This window comes from Cyrtonyx montezumae, unplaced genomic scaffold, assembly GCF_038088225.1.
Source record: "Cyrtonyx montezumae isolate F1298 unplaced genomic scaffold, pur_monq_1.0 scaffold_3, whole genome shotgun sequence".
In the NCBI taxonomy this organism is placed as follows: Eukaryota; Metazoa; Chordata; class Aves; order Galliformes; family Odontophoridae; genus Cyrtonyx; species Cyrtonyx montezumae.
Window position 1 is genome coordinate 99,624,142 of NW_027072034.1, and position 14,351 is coordinate 99,638,492.

The window sequence follows — 14,351 nt, forward strand, 5'->3', positions numbered from 1 at the left end:
GAGCACCTCTTCTACGAAGAAAGGTTTAGGAAGTTGGACTTGTTCAGTTTAGGGAAGAGAAATCTCCAGGGAGACCTCACTGTAGTCAGTAAATGAATAAATAAATAAATACTTAAAGGGAGCTCATAAGCAGGAGGGAGAGAGAGTTCGTAAGTGCTCTGAGAGTGATAAGGCAAAGGGGAACAGTTTTAAACTTGAAGAGGGGAGATTTAGGTTAGATGTTGGGAGGAAATTCTTTACTCAGATGGTGGTGAGGTCCTGGTACACTGTCCATAGAAGCTGTGGCTATGCCATCCCTGAATGCATTCAAGGCCAGGTTGGATGGGGCCGCTGGCAGCCTGAGCTGCTGGGTGGCAGCTCTACCCATGGCAGGGGGTTGGAACTAGATGATCTTTAAGGTCTCTTCCAACCCACGCCATTCTGAGATTCTATGAACAGTATGACCAAAAAACACTGTTAGTATTATTATTTGCTTTCCTCAGCTAGCGAAGTAATTATGCAACTAGAAGTAAGCAACTGTGTGCTGAAATGATGAGGATGTTTTTCACGCTTACGCAAATGCAGAATATTAGATGCCCTGCACATTCTCTAAGCAGGCTAGACAGATCAACTGGGCCATTCTGTCCTTAAAAATGGGAACCATGATTATGATTTTCAGAGTTAAAATTCAGAGCGAGAATGGGAAGATTTAATGAATAATAATAATAGAGTTTACAGATAAATTCTAGCTAATATAGTGGTTTTAGTTTTGTAGTAGTTGTATTTGATATATTTCTCAAAAGCTTAATTGGCTGTAGTTCTGTGAATGCACCAAAACATTGTCATTTGTTAGGGAAAAAAAAAGAAAGTCTTTTCTTCTCACATACTTCTGCTAGGAAATAGGAAACCTTCAGTCCAAAAAGGCAAATAAGGGTATATCAACACCTTTTTTGGCCATCACCTCATGATTCCTGGAGAAGTGCCTTGCATTTAGATGCTTGAATTTTGAATTTAGATGCTCAAGAATTTTGTAGGCCTGGAATGAGCGGCGTAGTTAAACACTGTTCCCCATCCTCCACCAGAGAAGTGTATGTCCAAGATCTTGGAATGAAAAAGCAAAACCCAGAAACTTCTATAAATTCTGGCAAAATAAATTGAGTAAGCATTTTCAGTCGTATATCTTTCTTTCAGCCTACCTTCTTTCTTTTCTCATGAATATGAGATGTGAGGAAAATGACGTATCTGAGGGTTCATGTTCTGCCTCTCTCCCAATAAACACAAAAAAACATCTGTCATACTTCATTACAAAGACCACCAGATAGATATAAAAAGATAGTTTGTCTGCATCATATTTCACTTTTGTCTCCCTCAGATAGGAATATGGAGGCAATAGGATGCATAAGTGTTCAAGTTTGCTGTGTAACATGCAGTTTATTTGCTTAAATTCAATTATAGTCTAATCCATCAAACAGTGTAGCTCTTGAGATGGGACAGATTGAAGTCTAGCTCAAAGAACATGTATGAAAAGCCCACCTAGATTTAGGTTTCTTTTAGGACAGTGTCCCTTCCTCCCAAACCAAAACAAAGGACTCAGTGCTGCCTCTACTCTTTCTGAAGCAAATGGTAGCACACAACTGCCTTCAGTGGGATGAAAGAAGTCTCCTCCACATTAATTCACTTGCTGTTTTATGATCCACAGAGGATCATGGAGAAATGAGAGTCAGTTAACCCACAAATCCACAGAAACCTTAGCTTTCCACAAGGTTTTTTGTCCTCACATATTCAACTTTAATCCCAGCCTTGAGTTTACAAGGGTTGTAGTTGATGCATTAGGAACTGGAACTGGAACAGCTGAATAGTGAGTTTGCAAGCCATACATTACAACAGCTGAGGAGATTTGGGCTCTAATAGGATGATAAATAGTGTGTTTATTTATCCTGGTCAGTTTACTCAAATAATGTCTCTCAAGGAGATATAATAATTAGGAACAAGGAATAAAAATGAGATAGCCCCTGGCAACTAGACTAAGGAACAAATACAGACAGTGTGTATGTAGTGATGCAAGCTCTGCACTAAGTACAGTGTAAAACAGAACGCCCAGGAGGGATTAGTACACAATCTCTGACCTAGGCTGCAGGTGCCACCAGGCTGTGAGCCAATGGCTGTGCCTTCTCTGGTGTCAGGCCTGGTTGTGGCTCAGGGCAGTTGTAATGAGCAAAGCACAAGACTTTCAACAAAGGAACAAATTAACCCATTCTGAATGCTCCATAGCTCATCAAGAGGGAGGAAGGTTTTTTGACATTTTTACTCGATATTCCCTTTTCCTGGCAAATAAAACCCCACATACAAGAGGGTTTGCTATTTTGGATAGCAAAACTTATGTTCTTAATTTATGCAGAAGTTTACAGAATCCCCCCAGCACGCTTAGGCAAAACCTATCTCAGCAGATTTGAGACTGTTACGTTATTCACAGATTTACTGCTCCTATTTATAGATTTACTGCAACTATAAAAATATTGTTAGAGCACAAAGGACACATTATTTCAAAAACAGACACACCCCAAGGAAAGTCCCTATCAGACTGTGAACAATGTTGGGTCTAGAAGACTCTCTGCACTTATTCTTCAGCTCCTCCAGTTTGCATTGCATTCTAGATGGCACTAAGTTTAGCCTTAATGCAAAAAGTTTTCTATAGCTTTACCTAAACAGCAAATAAATAGCTTCCTGACTTGAGATTTCTTTTTAATTTTTCAGGCTGCCTATTTCAATGGTACAAAGAGGGGAGGAGCACAGGCAATGCCACTTTCCTTTGTTTCTCCCTCATGCTGTGCATTACTGTGGATTAAACTCACATTTTAGGATCTCAAACCAAGAACAGTTTGGCCATTTCTCACTGTAGATGTACGCCTTAGAAGTGAAAGATGCATGACACTTGCTTTGAATACTTCTCTCCTGAAACTTTGGACACAACAGTGTCTGTTTTCGATGGCAGTGGAAATTCCAGTATCAGGAGCTGAACTACAAATCTCTGGGCTTGCTTCCACATCAGTCAAATGTTGCCTGTTTTCATTACAACCTATTGATGGCCCTGAAGAGCAGAAATAAAGCACAAGTTCTCTATAGGTACAGAAGCAGAATTCCCCAAATCTTTCTATCTCCCAGTAATTATTCTGGTTTCCCTTTCCTATCCCTCATGACTCACTTTCTTTCCAGTTTCTGTTTTATTATGTTCTTGTTAAACATTTGCCTCTCAAACAAAAACAAAAGAAGCAAAGAGAACTGCCCCACAGTAATATTCTGCGTCTGTCTCCTGGTCTTTGCCAAAGGGAACTAAAGCAGGGGTGGTCATGGGCTGCTGTCCCACACAGAATGGGGGAAAGGGAGGCATGGTCTTTCCTCATCAGGGATGGAAAAGGCCCCCACTCTTATGGGTAAGCACATTTCTGTATAAATTACTGTTACTGCTTACCTATAGAGGCTGAGTGGTGACTGGTATGAATGGTTTGGGAATGTTAGTGTAGTGTAAGTGTTCACCCCCGTGAATGACTGAGGTGGCTGCTCCACAACCTGACTGCTTCAGGTTTGAATGTTTGTTTGTTTGCAAGCTTCCTGTTGGCAAGACAAGCAAGATAAATGGATGGTACCTGTGCCTTTCATGCCTGCTTAGGTACACAAAGGCAGCTTTAATCTCAACCTCCCTACCCAACCCCATTATTTCACAGAAGTTCATTCTCTTCCCTGCTTCCTGGACCCTCTGCACCAGGAAAAGGAGTAGGCAGAAATGGTTCTGCCCTCAGCACCTCTGCAGGTGTCTCACGTAGAGGTATGGAAAACATGGAGTTGCCAAGTCCTATTTCCTGGAATCGAGTGAGAATGGCAGAACACAGCTGCTCTTTCCCTACTTTATACTTCTCTGGTTTAGAGAGGGCCTGGAGTCAGAGAAACTTTGCAGCAGAAAAGCCTTGTTGCTGTGTTTGGATAACTGCACTCAGTCCTGCTGTGGTGTTTGCATGCTTCAGACATTCAAAGACTGATGCTCTTCTTAACTGTGCACTTTGTGAGGATTCTCATACAGGGTTGTAAGTCTTTCAGGATTGCCGATTCCACTGTATCAAGAACCAGGAACCTAATCTCAGAAATTAGCTTAGCTATCATATACAGGTGGTTCTTTATGTCTGTCATAAAATCAGAATCACAGAATTGTTTGAGTTGGAAGAGACCTTTGAAGGCCAGTCCAGTCCAACTCTCCTGTAATGAACAAGGACACCCACAGCTAGATCAGGTTGCTCAGAGCCCTGTCCAGCCTGACTTTGAGTGTCTCCAGAGATGGGGCATCCACCACCTCTCTTGGCAACCTGTTGCAATGCCTCACCACCCCAACAGTAAAAAACTTTTTCCTCAGATCCAATCTAAATCTCCTCTCTTTTAGTCTGAAACCACTCCCCTTGTTCTATCACAAAGTCTGTCCTCTTCTTTCTTGTAGTTTTGCTTTAGATACTGAAAAGGATGCTTTTCGGTCTCCCTGGACCCTTCTCCACATTAAACAGCCCCAGCTCTCTCAGCCTGTCCTTGTAAGGGAGGTGTTTCATCCCTGGGATCATTTCTGTGGCCCTCCTCTGGAAATGCTCCAACAGGTCTGTCCACATCTGGATATTGCATTCCAGATGAGATCTCATCAGAGCAGAGACCTTGTGAAGGGGGGGGTTCTTTTTGTCAGTCAGATGCTGAGGCAAGATTTCTTTTCCAGCTTTTCTTCAGAGTCACAAAAGACAGAAACTATGGGAACTCATTGAAAAGAGAGATTCTCAGCGAACAGCCTGACTTTAGGAGCGGGAATACCTCTTAACAGAAGCCATAAGCGCAGGCAGCACTTCAGCCCCCTGTCAGCAAACCCGGAGTCTGCGTGCGGGGCTGTTTCACGCACACAGCGACAGCCACGTGTGAATTGTCGGGGCTAGGGGCACTCGCGGCCAAATGGAAACAGCTTCGGAGATTTCATCCGGGACTGCACGGGAGAGCGTCGTTCCCGCAGCCGCCTCGTCCCGCAGGTGGTGCAGATACACCTAACTTCCTTCCTTCGGCAGTCCTGGTAGGTTTTGTGCGGCTCTGTGGCGGTTTTGACGAACGCTTAGGATGACTCGAAACAAGCCGCCTACCCCAGGCCGGCTCCGGGGAGCTGCTTTCAGTACCCCGGCATCCTGCGGGCGTCCTGCAAGCCGCAACAGGAGAACACAGCTGGCCAGCTGCCGAGCTCCCCAATGCCCCGCCGCGGGCCCGCCCCGACCGCGGGCTGGGGCAGGGACTGTGGCCGGGGCGGGGCGGACCGGCAGAGGGAGCTCGGCTCCGTTCCGCTCCGCGGCTGTTCCCGCTGCCCGGCGCCCGCCAGCTCCGCTCCGCTCCGGCACTTTGTTGGTGTCGCCGATCCCCGCACTTGGCCCCGCGGGGAGAGCCCCGCACCGAGCCCCGTCCCTCCGAGCGGGAGGAGAACGCCCGCAAGGTAAGGGGCTGCCGGGAGGGGATTCCCTCGGCTCTCCGCGCCCCGCGGTTACGCTGCGGTCTTGAAATCCCCTATGGCAGGCGCCCGGCTCCGTAGCGCGGCGAGCTGAGCCGGGGCGTGCGGCCACCTGGAGGAGGATGGGGCTGCTCGGGTAAGGGGCCGCTGGAAAACTCCCCCGGTGTGTGCGGGGCTCCGCGGCTGGGGACGGCGTTGGGGATGCAGCCTTTCCATCTACGTACGGCTCTGCGCGCTGTGTGTGTGCCGCCGCACCTTGCCCGGGCGCCCAGTGCGGGGCTCCCGTGTTCCCACCTGCTCCCAGGTGGCCGGGCTGTCTCTCCTGCTCTTGTGTCATTGTTTTCCTTCCTTTAAGCTGGCTTCCCAGGCAGCGTTGCTGGGAGCTGGAGAGGAGCAGCTGGCGAGTGCGATAATCCCGTCGTATACCCGTGTTTCCCGGACGCGCTGCCCTGCTGCCCTCCTTATCCGTTCGTGCTCGCTGCTAACTTTCCCTGGCATTCTTCCTCCTTCTGCCCCTCTCCCCGCCATGACGTGCACTCCTGTATGCATCGCGCCGTGCACTGAGGATGACCTGGGCAGGCGATGGAAAACAGGTTTTCTGGCATTTCATTTAATGATTTAAGATGCTACTGCCCCTCTGTAACCTCTGTACGGTCCAGTTATGGTCACAAACAGCAAAACACCTCCACTTCTACTGAACCCTTGTCTCAAGCCAGCTAGCAGGAGGCAATAGAAGGGCAGAACAAGGTTTTCATAAGGATATTGTTTGAGAACCAACCCTCGCACCCCAGAAGCGTGCTTTGCCTCGACTCACAGCTCCTGTACCTCCCCGAGGTACAGACGTGCAGCAGTATGACCTTTGGTGGAGTCTGTTTACTTCGAGTGAAGTACTGGAGATAAAAATATTACTCCTGTAGGTTGTGTCTGCTGAAATATTAACCAAATGATGGATCTCAGGTTTCGTTGCAGTGTAGACTGTGTTTTAGTACGGCCTCTCCTTCCTTTTGTCACCAGAAATAGGGTCCTCCTCCCTTCCTACTAACCATCTTTCTTCTCGTTTGTGACTGTGCAATGGCTATGTCAGCTATAAAAATTGCTTACATGGAAGAACTTCAGTATGACCATCTCTGTTGTTAGCAACTGGAAGTACAGAATCAGCAATGTGTGAGCAGTCCCCATTCCACAGAGTGCTACTGGAAATTCTGCAAGCAGAGCCCTCTGAGCAGTGGTTGTCTCCTAGACCATCCATAACATGGGCTGCAGAAGGTTTGAAGCAGTGAGGGCTGCAGAAGAGTTTGTGAGGTTCCCAAGATGTGCAGAAGATGCAGCGTTTCTCAGGTCGATTCACAGCGAGTGCAGTGTTATTATTAGCATACGGGTACTTCCAGGTAATGAGATACCGTGCTCAAAGGTCTGCTGGAGCAGAGCAGGGCTGCTTTGTCTGAGGTGGCTGTGGATATATGACTGGCTTTGGACAGCACTTTTATTGTCGCATAGTTGTAATGGTTGCAGTAGTGAGTTGTGCGCTCTTATAGCTCAGAATAAGTGTGTTGGATTGTGTATAATTTTGAAAGCACTCAGAGCATCCTATTAGGTATAACTGGAAGGAAGTAGCAGCCCCACAAGGAAGAACACCCAATAGGTGCCTGTCTATACATGGTGATAATCCAGAGCTCAAGACTGATCAATAAAGACACTTCTGTTGTGAAACGCACAGACTGAAAAAAACACTTTCCACTTGGAGACGGTTGAATTTGTGAAATATGATTGGTTTTCTTTCTGTCCATATTCAAGCTGTAAATGGTAAATCACTCACATTTACTGCTATACATTTTTTTTCCCCATGGGTGAGAGCTTATTAAAAGCGAAACATATGAAGTTTAATAATTGGTGCCCTGAGGGTCAAAATAGATCAAATGTATAAGAACTTTGCTCTCCAATCTTCTGTTGTCCCACTGCCATAGCTGAAGAGCGCGAAGTAAAGGCTGCACTAGTAAAGTGCTTGTTAACTTTGATTTCAGTGTCTAACACTTATTTCTCTTACATTGTTGATTATAATTGCCAAGTCAGTCTTGTCTTCTAGACAGTGGATGACTGGTCAAAGGTGGGAGGTTTCCCTAAAGAAGAAGCACTCAGCCACACCAGGTGGAAAAACAGAGCCTTTGGTCCATGACCCCTCCAAACTGGAGCACTGCAGAACCTCTCTGTCTGCTTTATGGCTCATAGCCAGCAGATAAAGACATTTAATTCCTCAGAGCTGTGCAGATGTTGGTACAGTGAACACAGCCCAGTCCTGCTACAGCTGTTCAAAGAGAATCAGAAAGGTTCTTTGCTTATGTGTATGTCTTCTACATATGGATAGATTCTGTTCTCATACTGCCTTTGAAACAAAAATTTCTTCTATTTATTTATTTACTTATTTCACAGCATCTGGTTCTGTGTTTTCCTGTGTCCATAGTGTCAGGGGTTTCATCATTCTAGTCCTTCTCTGGGTTCCCAGGGAGGCTTGTCAACACCTCGCAACTGGATGGCTTTGGGCTGATTTGAAGCCTCTGTATTTGCTTTGTGGTTCAGGGAGCAGCCTGATGCCTGGAATACCCCTTTGCCAGAGCAAGGGCAGTGCTTATTGAACGTGCACTAGAATTGAACATCACTAAAAATACCCCTGGTAACTAAACTAAGAGTGTGGCTATAGATATGGAATATTCACAGTGCAAAAATATGTATAAAGAGGCTAATTTGTTGTTTTCAGTGCTAGTCCTCTAGCTTTTTTTCAGCATTAAATGCTTTGCGTTAGCAAAACTAGAATTCCTGCTTTCACTGAGGTCCACATCTGTTGCCATTTTATCTCGGTTCCAGAATTAGATTCTGCTTCATCCATTGATTTACCCATCCAACACAGGATTTATGCACGTAATGATTTCATCCTGATACCTGGAAATGTCGATTCCCAGTCTTGGGTGCCGAGCTATATGACTGCTGCTGTTTGAATTTTATTTATTTATTTGTTTATTCTGAGAACTTCAGCAGTTACTACAGTCATGAGAGCGGGACTGCTCTGTCTCTCATAGTTCTACATACTTACATTACTCACTTACAGACACAGTCAAGTTTCATCTCAGTGAGGCTGCTCTGTCTTCGTGTGACAATGGCTTAGCACAAGTGTTTACAAAGCAGAGCTCCGGATTCACTGAAGCAGCAAGATAAGGGGAGGTGTCTGTTGTAAGGTTTAGTAATGTTGTGGTTCTGTATCATTGTGCTTGTTCCTGTGCGAGGTTACTCACAAGTTTCTTGGAAAGACTGCAGGGATGTGGGAAGAAGCAACCTTCACCTTTTTTTGTGTTGCTTTTTTCTCCAATAGCACATTATGGTCTTTGAGAGGATAAAAAATGAACCAATTAAATATGCAAGCATCATTAGCGTTAGCTTTTGAGGTCTGGTTTTCATTTTGAGCTGCATCCCTGAGCCCTCACTCGCTGACACATGCCTTTGATTTTATTCACTAATGTCATTTTTAGTAAAATTTTTCAATATGACCAACCCAAGGCCTTGCATTCTACTAGTTGAACACAGTCAGTCCTTTCTTCCCTTCCCTCCCTGTGCCTCTGTCTATGCAATTAAAGCTTCTCATGCTGTGACTCTCCACAGGAACGAGATCTGATGTGGAAATAGCAAATTATAAGTTACTTTGTTTGCATTTATTACCTCTGTCGTTTTCTGAATAGACTCTAGCAATCTTTTGCATTTTGGATGGACAGAGTTAGCAGATGTTTTTAACTTCAAAGGTTCACGATGGACATCTAATGTGGGATTTGTACGTCTTGCCTTAATTTATGTGTTTCTGAAGGGTTTTCAGTTGTGCAGTGTTCTGATGCATAGCAGACATCTTCATTATTAACAGTATGACAGGGGGCACTGGTTGCATTTGTTCTTAAAGCCTTGCTCAGGTTGGCATTTCAGCCACGCTTGGAAATTGTGTTCTCTAATAAAACTGTGGGTTGTGAAATGATGAACCTGTTTTCCTGGAATGCTGTTAAACCTTTGAATATTTCAGCAGAATATTTAGAGAACACTTTTTAAGAATGGTATCTATTCAGTGTAGGTGTTAGAGTTGTTTGGTAGCTTCAAGTAATCTGTGTATGTGTAATTTGTCCTTTTTTTCTTCTTTTCCAGTACGTACCAGTTTTATGTAAGAGAGAGGATTTGTCTTTTAATAATCTAAAATGTTACTATTTATAGATTGTACAGATTTTGTAGGTTATCACTGCAGGTAGGGAAACATACAACTTCTTTTAAGCATCCCATGAGCACAGAGGAGCTGTGTTCAGCTGGCTTAATGGTGAAGCTGCCAGAGCTGGTTCTTGGGCGGGGAGGTGTAATTTACTGGAGCCCCTAAATGTTTCAGACTTCACTTGCAGCAGGAGTATCACTGTGAGCCTAAATGTCTGTAGCTCAGGATTTTTTTTTTCTTAATCTGGAAAATAAAGGGATGACTCACGAGGATTTGTGTATTACTTTGATTTCTGCTCCTGCATGTAAAAGCGTTTTTAAAGATTTGGCCAAGTAGTAAAGCAGGTGCTAGACTTGCTGCTTCTCCCATCAGCACTCCCCTCTCCTCCCCCTTGCCTTCCAGAAATTGGCTCACCTGCAAAGAGAAGCCGAAAGTCAGATGTTAGCAGTGCTTTTTTCACTCTTCATTACTATAGGTCCAGAGCCATTAGGAAAGGGAAACCATACGTAACGTATCTCACAGATTAGCTGCTTAAAACTTGATCTAAAAAGCAGAACAAATACATGAGATCAGTTAAGTCTGTTTGTACCTTCATACTTGCAGCTGCAAGGTGTGATAAGAGAGTATCTCAGTACATTTTCACTGCAGGAGGTATACAAAGGTATTCTGTTTAGTCCATTTAATGCTCTTAGTGGTTTTTCTTACATGTGAACCTTGGGTCTTAAGCACTTTGTTTTGTTCTGGGGCCTTAGCATCTGAGTGCCATTCTTGTGAAGATGCACAACTCCTCTCATAGTCCTGATGTACTCTTTCTTCTTCCAATGTCACCCTCTGTTTTGTTTCATGTAGAATATAATTTGAAGTGATTGGTCTTGAGAAATCAGTCTTCTCCTAATTGATAAGGGATTTACCTCAGTGTTTCAGGGAGTTAGATAACTGGTTGATCCAAGCATTCAGTATGAGTTCAATGCTTTTGAGCATCCCATTGTTCATCACAAAAATGTTTTGGATGTATAGGTCTATTTCACCTAGCACAGGGATGCAAGACTTGTGCCAAGCATCACTCAGTACATACAACAATATCACAAGGGCTGTGTGATGAAATAGAGTTCTGTTGTTAGGAGTTTGTGATAATCAAGTTGCATGAGAGTACAGCCCAATGGTTTTCTGTGACATTTTTTAAATGGAAAAGTCAGCCACTTATTGATAGGCCTCTGAAGTGATTTACAGCCTTGCACAACATGCTCTGAGAAACCTGTGAATACATTATATAGCCTGTAGTGGGGTATATAAATATGAGTGTGTTCCTCTCTTGAGAGTTTGGAGGGAGGCAGTGTATTTATATACATATTTTTCTACTTCAATGTTGTCTCAGGCTTGCTTTTCTCATAGTGAGATTACTTATTCTCTTCTCTGTGTCATTGTTATTTATCACTTTGCAGTCCTTTCACAACCTCAGAGTAGTGTTTCATCTCCTTTATTTCTTCCTCTTCCTGTATTTAGGGACAAAGAGTTCCAGGGGTTAAGGCAGAGAGCTAGGAGATAGGGTGGTGCAGTCTGTTCCCACTTCAGCTGCACATTTCCTTATAGCTAAAAAATCTGCACTGCTGTCTCACAGAGGGCATGACAGAGTGAGGAATCTGGACTTTGCACTTAAGTGTTCAGTAGTTGAATCACCTGTGTGATGACAGTCCTCCTGCTGAGAAACTAGTCTCTGTTGTAGTGACCGTATTCCTTCCACTGCTGTTTCTGTGTTAAAGCAGTGATGCATCTTGAACCTTGCCTTCTGCTTTGGTCCATGTTCTTCCCCTGGTCAGCCTGGTCCTTGTGTTAGCTCTTAGTGTTTTCTTTCCTCCTCTGGTTGCTCAAGCCATGTTTCTCCACCATCTTCCATGTTGTGGTTCATCCTGTTTTTACACTTTGCTATAACTTTAATCTAATTTATTTCTTTCTGCTTTTTTATTTCCTAAGTTGTCCTGATTCTTTTTATTTTAGTTGTTCATCATGCATCATGTTCAGCTTCACACAGTCACTTTCTACCACACCTTGCGACAAAACCTTTCCTTTCCCACAAACCATCTTTTTTTTCCTCATCTATATTTGTCATCAGTTTTTATTCCAGTGCTTTTTAAAATGCATTTCAGATCCATTGATCCCAATGGGACAGTTTATATTAGAAATTACTGTATAATTAAGTCTTTCTAGGATATGGCTTTAAAAGTAATGTGTTCTTTAATACATTACTGCATTTTATCTAGACAGTAATTTTAAGTTCACTTCAAGCTGCTCTGGAGCTCAAGTCCTGAATAAGAGGTGTTGAAGTGTGTGTAGGCATTTGTTTTCCATGTATGAGTGAGGTGTCTAATACATACACTGAAAATATGTTCAATCAATGTCTCACTGAATATGAATTTAAGATGTGCTTAGAAGTGCCTTCCTTAAGCTGTAGCATTTGTTCATTTCTACTAAGAATTTAGTAGAGTTAAGCCTTTCTTTTTATGTTAAAATCAAATGTTAATATGCAGTAAAAAAAAAAAAAAAAAAAAGATATGTTCATCTTTTCCTTTCATTGTGGCAATGCAGAATACAGCTGTTCTGGGGGCGTTGCTTTTGAAGCGAGTTGCTTTTGGGGACCAGTGATGGTGGTGACTGAAGTTGCAGTTTTATGCAGGTTATCAACAATTTGAGTCTTCACAGGGCTTGACTTCCAAGCAGAGCATTTGGCACATGTGGTCATGCTACTGGCCTCTTTAGTCAGTGTTCTGTGCTCCGCAGCTTTGAGCAGCTGACAGCAGTGAAATACACCTTCCCTGTGAAAGTGTTTTCTTACTTTTTTGGAGGAGGTGGGTGCACAGAGCACGAAGGATCATGTCCGATCACATTCTTTGAGAGTGCTGAGTACTACTTTTATAAGTTGGTAAGTTCTTTTTCTTCATAGAGATGCCCGCTCCCCTTTCTAAAATTCATCTCAAGATCTTGATGTTGGAGGCAGCAGTTTTGTCTCTCTGCCTCAGTTTTTTTATTTATAAAACTGAAAATATATCTGTCTCTCAGGGGTTCTGGGAGACTTAATTAGCAAATGTTTATACAGCCTTTGCAGATGTAAAGCATCATATAAATGCTAAGTATTGTTATTATTACCACCAGCTGCTTCATAGTCATTGCAGTAATGAAAGTGTCAATGCTAGTGGCTGTATTAACCGTGCCATAGCTGTAGGTTTGTATCATTTTGGGGATCCTGAGGGTTCTTCCATTACCACTTTACTGTGCAGGAAATGAGCTACTCAAAACACCTGAAAAGGTAGCCCACCCCAAAGTTTGTGTGTCGGGCACCACTTCACTTATTTCCTTTTTCAATCAAGTTTGCATTCCGCAACACATTCTTCATGAAATCTTCCAAGTTTTCCCCATTCTCTGACATCCTCTCTTCACGCTGTATATGGTGATCCTCTCGCAGGGAAACAAGCTGAGGAATGTGTGTGCTGAGTTAGTAAAAGCAACGGTGCAGATGCTGCTGAGGTGCAGCTTGTAGGAGAGCCAAGATGGGATAAGTTGGGCTTCCAGCTGTGAAATTTTGGTAAAGGGCTTCTTTGAAAAGAGAGGAGAGGAGAAAAGTTCAAGTCTGTAACTGAGAAGGATCGATGCCTGATCTGCAGTGTGGCAGTGTTCACCCATCCTAGGGCTGACTGGGGGATCTGTGCTGTGCAGTGCCTGAACTGATTAGAAAAGAGCCAGCAGCAGTTGCCTTCATGACGTTTATATGTGAAAAAAGATAGGTGATTATATCTTTATCATCTTTATAGATGATTGGTATCTGGTAGTATAGGGAAAGAGAAATGGTATAAATCACAATTAGCCTCTAGGGTTTTTTTAGGTTTACTTTTGTAAAACATCCATGACTTAATGCTGAGCTATTTTTATTGATGTACTTGTGCTTATCTCACATAACCAGCTTGTTAAAAGAGGATATGAGCACTTTTTAAGCCTCTGACTTATAAATTGTGAAAAAAAGAAAAGAAGATTGATTCCAACAGGCTTGGAGGTAGATTCATTTTTTTTCTAGTTGGCAAAATGAGAGAGGAGAAAAATTAAACTGAAGCCTTAGAGGGCCAATCAGTTTTAACTGGGTGGAAAATTATTAGGTATTGCTCTAATGCACAATTTAATTGTAAAGCTTGAATCTAAAAGAAAGCAAATGCAGGACAGTTCTGTTTTTGCTGAGCTGATGATAAAATCTCCCCGTTACTTCTGCCTGAAGGAATAAGGATAAGAAAAATAGAATAATAGCAAAAAAACACTGAGGGGGAACAATTATTTTTCTATCATATCCTGGAGATCTGAGTGGGTTACTTAGCCACATTATAGAAAGAATCTCTTGGTGCTGGAATGTTGGTAGGATCGGTAGTGCTTTGTACTTGGAAAAAAAAACATCTCTGTTCTTTTTGCTATAAACATTTAAGATAAGATGGGAAGGGTTGAAAAACACAACACATTGTGAGCTCTTTCAGCATTCTTAATTGCTGATTATGAGATCTTAATTTTATATTGTTCCTACATATTTTGCGAGCTTGTAATGAGTTATACTTCACCTAGTAGGGCCACTCTATAAAAAAGTGATCAATTGCTGGT

At 43.2% G+C, this 14,351-nt stretch overlaps 1 protein-coding gene across 3 annotated transcripts in view; it reads left to right on the forward strand.

Moving 5' to 3' along the window:
* Window positions 1-5,425: 5,425 nt before the first annotated feature.
* The window catches only part of EPS8 (EGFR pathway substrate 8, signaling adaptor), a 127,069-nt gene continuing 118,143 nt past the window's right edge, over window positions 5,426-14,351 (forward strand). For all 3 annotated transcript variants that reach the window (XM_065742573.1, XM_065742570.1, XM_065742574.1), the window contains exon 1: window positions 5,426-5,476. The gene's annotated coding sequence lies outside the window, so the exon portion shown is untranslated. The remainder of the gene's footprint in view (window positions 5,477-14,351) is intronic.